Here is a 6,000-nt window from a genome sequence, read left to right as displayed (position 1 = left end):
CAAACCCAACTTCTGCTCCTTCTAGGCTGGAAGGGCTGCCTAGGCGTTCAGGTAGAGTGTGCAGGAGTCCAGCCTGGGCCACGGTGGTACTCACTAGGCAGGGCAGCTCTCGCCGCAGGGACAGAGGCTGGAAAATTTGGCCTCCCCTGGCCCACTCTGCACAGGAGGTGGGTACTGTCCTCACCCAGGGGATGACAGATGGGGAACTGAGGCTCAGGGAAGTACATCACTTTCTAGGCCTGCGGCACCCATGAGGACTTGAGCAAGCACTTGAAAGTGGACGAGCTGCCCTTAACCTCACAAGCTTTTTGCTAGGTCTCTCTACCACAGCTCCACAGACCCTGGGGACATTCTGTGCAAGCTCCATGTCAGCAGCATTCTGCTTCTACTAGTAGATGCCCCTGGCTGTGACCACCGAAACCTGTCTACATTTAAAGCACACAATCAGAGGTTTAGGTCAACCATTAGCATAGTCAATGGCCCAACACTATTACGCTCCCAGGGAACTGAGTGGGAGGGGAGGAGGAAGAAGCACCCACCCCAAATCCCACACAGTGTCCCCTGCCCCAACTCCTGCCCAAACCACTCACCATCTCAGGTCCTAATGCCGGTGACCATTGTCCCTGTGTAACAGTGTAACAGTGGACCACTTTATACTTTGAATACAACCCTCGCTGCTCTGCCACTGTGACTTATTTTTGAAATGGCCACTTTTCTGTCCCTCCTCTTCTCTTTCCCCTCCCTAATCTCAGGGGGAACAGGATCACCTTTCTTCCCCATCTGAGGCGGAATTATCTGTCCTGAGTACACACCCGCCATAGGAATGAAGTAATCCAGACCTTGGGGGTGGTACCAGAAGATCTCAGAAATTTGGGACTATCTCCCAAATTAACAAGTGGATTACAACTCCAGACAGAGAATCCAAGGAATGAAGCCTTTGAGTCACCTCTTTAAAAGCCCCTGCTGATGGGCAGAATCACAGCCTCTGGGACAGAAGGCCCCTGGTTCCTCCTTTTCTAGCAAAACAATAAATCTTTTTTCCTTTTTCTCAAAATCATGTCTTCATTATTGGCTTGGAATCAGGTAAAGGACCGAGCTTTTGGCAACACCGACACCTGCAGCAGCGGCTCTGGGTGCTGCTGCTCTTACCAGTGAAGAGAGAAAACTAAACCTGTTCTTTTCCCTCCACAGGCTGCCTCCTCTGGGGGCCCTTGGGCACCTGTTCTGGACAATTCCTCTTGTCCCCTCTTCTTTCCTGTTGAGCAAGTGCAGTGGGGGTGGCTCTGCTGGAGGTGGGGGCAGGTGGAAAGGAGTGTGTACATCCCCCGGGGGACTCCCCTGAGTCGGCACCCCAGGAGGGTCACCATGTCTCTTGTCCCAGAGCTTCCAGGGTGCTTGAGGAGACAACCTCACAGAGGCAGAGCCCACAGGACCTCGATCCTCACAGGACAGGTCCCTTGGAGCCAGCAGAGTCCTGTCACCACTGTCTCCCAGGCAGGCTCCACAGACATGCTCCCCCAGACAGCTCAGAACTCAGGTTTCCTGGACAGGTAGGAGGCTTTCTGCCTGCGCTGCTCCAGGAACAAAGGAGACAGAGTGGCAGCAGGTGCCTGCGCCTACATGAGAATGCGTGGGAGGGGAGGGAATTACCACTGAAGCGCAGCCAAAAGAGGCCGGGAGATGGACATCAAGTGTGGCTGGATCCAAAGGCCCTGGGGAGGGTGGCCCTGCATAGCTGCAATCCCTAGAGCACTGTGACTGCCACCTCTCTCCCTCTGTCCCCACCTGAACATGGCACTCTCCTAGTGTATGACCATTTCAGGGTCTATCTCCTCTTTGTATAAGGATGAGGGCCCTGCCCTGATCCACAGAGGCCTCACCCTAACACCTCTCCAGTCCCCTATTTCTGCCCGAGGGCCCAGCCTGACATGGACCAGAGGACTCACTCCACCTGGTATGAGGAGCAGGGGCAGCATTGGAGGCCCCGGCTCTCTGCAAGACAATGCTGCAGTCAGGTCCTCAGGCCCAGCCAAACCACCTGTCAAAGATGGCCACAGATGCCTGCTGAGTATGTGCCCTGGGCCTTTTGTGCACTGTGTACAGTCTAATGCCCCCAGCAAGCTGTCTGGCATTTCCCCAGGTCTGGGCAAAGCAGTCCCTGTCAATGTGACCTTCATTTGTATTTTGAATGACAAATGGCTGCAGGCACTCTCAGCCATCACAGTGGACCTGTGAGGACAGGGTCTATGGCTCTTAAAGGATGGAGAGGAGACTCTCCACCCCTGCAAACAACGGCCAAGGGAAACGTCCAAGAACTCCGAAGAACCTGAGGATCCTTGTCCACCCTGGGAGCCAAGTCCTCATTTACTCCAGGATGCTGGGATTCCCAAATACTCAGGTAGGAAGTAATCATTCAAAACATGTAAATTAAGTTACCCCAGGAGCTTAATAGATTAGCCATCGACTTCTCCCTCCTGTTGGATCTTAACCTTCCACAGAAATTAATCACCAAATGGGTCAAAACAGCCACCAATGATGAGCATGTTCTGTTCGCAGTGTGGGGAGAGATTCCGGCCAGCCCCTGGAAGGGGAAGGGCCTCCCCATCTGCACTCCCCTCGTCCCTCCCTGAAGCCCCCTGCCTGCCTGCCTCTTCCTTCACAGCCACTACCCGAGAGTAGGGAGAAAGCTCTGCCATTTACCAGATGCCAGCCCCTACCACAGGAGGGATAGGTCAGCCACACAGTGCTAGAGAAGGGCTCTGTCCCAGGGAGACAGGGGAGGAGGGTAGGTTCAGCGCTCATGGTCAGCTGCCAGGGCAAAGAACTTCCCACAGCTATTCTTTTGTATATTTACATCCAGAACACTTATTGAGCACCTATGATATGCTCAGAGTTGCATTGGTGCTCAGGATATGGAAGCCAGCAAGGTCCAGTCACTGCCCTTAGATGAGGCCCAGTCTAGTGGACACACACTAGCACCTGGTCCCAGGAAGTGCACCTGCTCCTAGGGAGAGCAGGAGGGCCCCTGGAGAATGGGCCCCTTGGCTTTATCTGAGGCATGAATTGATGTTTGCCATGGAAGACTGGTCGGAGGAAAGGCCCAAGCCAGTTCAAAGCCAGGATGGTCCCTGGGCTAGCAGGACCCTGGTTCAAGGACAGGGCAAGCCACTCCCCAGCACCTGCCTCCCAGACCCAGAACTCCTCCTTTGCAGCAGTTATGCACAGGAGCAGCTATTGCTGCTCTGGCTGCTGTTACTGCTGCAGGTTTCCCGAGGGGCAAGGCCAGAGGCCGGAGGCTGGGCTGAAGATCATCCATTCTGCCCTTGGTGTCCACGGGTTCTGCATCCACAGATGCAGCCCACCATGGAGGGACAATGTTCTGTGAAAACATTGAGTCATTCTGAACCTGGGGAGAGTTTTTCTTATTATTCTCTAAACAACACAGAATAACAACTATTTACTAGCATGTGCATTCCCTAGGCATTATACAAAACCTAGAGATTACTTCAATTGCAGGAGCATTAGTGACCATGTGCACTATTCTGTAAGGGGCCTGAGCGTCCATGGGGCATCTGTAGATGCTGGGTGAGCAGCGGGGGTGCAAAGGGGAAGGGGATTGAACCAAAGACAAGACAGCCTCCTTATTCTTCTGGTCAGAGCTGTTGGGGTTGATGGTTGACCTTGGCCTGAGGCTCTCACCAGCTATCCCCAGGGCCAACTCTTCACCACTGACCTCTTCACATGGAGACTTGGCCCCCCTATGAGTCCACTCTTGGTTCCTGAATTGGAGTCCTGTGGTTGTGAAGTGCATCCCACATGCCAGGCCCACAGAGGACGAGGATCAGTGGCCACACAAGGGTTTGCCAACAGCTCATCGGGGGCATAAGTGTTTAACTTTGGAGACTCAAGGGTGGCACTGGGACCCACATGAGAAGCTCAGATTCACCTCTGTGCCATATGTCTTCCAGCACAGGCCTGGGCTGTGCTCCAGCACCTGTCCAGCCAGCCAGGCACCAGGCAGGGCTTGCACCAAGCTCCAGCTGCAGCTGTTGATGCCACAAGCCTCAGAACTGAGGGCAGCAGGCAGAGGACAGGGCACATTTAGCATTTCTCCATGATGGGCCTAGGATGATCTTCAGGCCCAGGGGCCAGGTGAAAGCACCGCCTGCAGGCCCTTTTCTCCCTGCAGCCTGAGACTGGCTGCCAAGGGGACACTGCAGCAGGACAGCAGGAGCAATGCATTGATTTGCTGAGGATACCAGTGAAGAGCCAGTATTGACAAGTATGGGCAACTGTCAAGGATGGTTTTGCTTCTGCAAGAAAAAATAAATAAAAGATTCTGCTAAAATGGCAAGTATTTACAACCATATATCCACTTAAATGTATTACATTGAGATTCTGCTCTTTATACATAACAATGACATTACCAGCCCAGGAGCACTAGGTAAAATTTGCTTTCAGTTCCTTTATGGTTAACTGTTATGAACTTTTCCACAAAACTTTCCACATCCTCTTGACTAATCCTCCCTGTAACCTAAAACAAGGGTTTTTTTTTGTTGTTGTTGTTGTTGTTTTTGTTTTTTTTAAAAGCTGGTTAATGGATATCAAGATACAATCTATGGCTGTAAAATGTACTTTTCTGTGTTCATCACATCAATATTAGTGGAACAGGGTAAGAAAAGGGTATCCCCACTAAACTGAAGCACTGTTTGATTCAAGAATATCTTAAACCTTAGCTATATCAAGAGCCATGTTTCACCTAGAGGGTACCTCATGCCTTCCTAACCCATAAGAGCATTTGAACTAATTTGGTAAGCCATTTGGTAAGAAAAATAGCTCTGAAGAGTGGGCTTTATTCATTTAATAGTTCAGATTTGAAGATCTCCTAGGTATGATAAGATCCTGTGTGCAATGAAATTACTTTCAAACCTCAATATGTGTCGAAATCACTTGGAACTTGGCTTAAAATAGAGCTATCTAGTTTATACTCAGACTTACTAACTCAGAAATCTTACTCACAAGAGGGGGTTGGCAGTCATAGGAATCTGGATTTGTAACCAGTCACCCAGAGAATCTGTTGCAACCTGTGAACCCATTATCATTGCAAACAATGAAGAGAAACAAAGATAAATTAGATCTGAAACATGCTTTAAAAATTATAGAGAACATCAGGTCATTAGTATAAGATTTATGCATTAAGTGTTTAAGTTACATGGACCACAACAGATGTAGAGTATATATAATTAGGCCATTGATCTAAATGATACCTTGCCAAGACACCCTAAGCTAGTAAATGAAGAGAATTTTAAATGAAAGATTTGAGAAACAAAAGAAAAGAGCAAAGGATAACTTTTTCCTCTAAACTATATACCCTTCTCTAAAAAAAAAAAAAAAAAAAAAAACTTTTCCACAGCTTAAATGACCACAATTGAATCTGCACCTTCAATTATCTATACCTAACCCACCATTTATCCAGAGCTCTAGGTCCCAGTGTTCTATGAAAACACTTCAATTTCCATGGGTTACACATGCCTCCACACAACTTGTCAAAAATCCAATAGTCTCCCCACTCACCTTCCTAAATCATCATTGGGACTCCCTGCTTAATAGCTGTCACTACAGAACCTGTGACCAGGCCACAAAGCAACTAAGACCAATGAAGTCCACCCCCCATTGCTCCATTTTAGGCTCCTCGACCTGTAATCTACTGAGAATCTGACCAGTCAACACTACCATAAATTCTTCTATCTTGGCAAACCGACATTATATCACAATTATATCACAATGACTCTCCCCACCCTCGATAAAAACCAACCCTTCTTGGCACCTAACCTTTTATATTGATGCCCTTCAAATGCACTCATCTTGGTCAATCCCAGAAGCTACTTTATACCTAGACTTAAGTGTGGGGGGCACATTAATATGTTGATCAATTGTTAATGTTGAATGGCCCCTATACTAATTCACTGTGACCAACCTCAGTGGTCACAGTGAATTAAC

The 6,000-nt window shown here is 49.2% G+C and overlaps 1 protein-coding gene across 1 annotated transcript in view; it reads right to left on the bottom strand.

Annotated features, from left to right (window-relative positions):
• Positions 1-3,407: 3,407 nt before the first annotated feature.
• Positions 3,408-6,000, bottom strand: part of LOC144368167 (uncharacterized) — a 155,316-nt gene continuing 152,723 nt past the window's right edge. The window contains exon 16 of the mRNA XM_078026819.1: positions 3,408-4,313. The gene's annotated coding sequence lies outside the window, so the exon portion shown is untranslated. The remainder of the gene's footprint in view (positions 4,314-6,000) is intronic.

Source organism: Ictidomys tridecemlineatus, chromosome 2, assembly GCF_052094955.1.
Source record: "Ictidomys tridecemlineatus isolate mIctTri1 chromosome 2, mIctTri1.hap1, whole genome shotgun sequence".
Taxonomy (NCBI): domain Eukaryota; kingdom Metazoa; phylum Chordata; class Mammalia; order Rodentia; family Sciuridae; genus Ictidomys; species Ictidomys tridecemlineatus.
The sequence above is the reverse complement of the archived record's forward strand: the minus strand, read 5'-3'. Positions and strand labels throughout refer to the sequence as shown.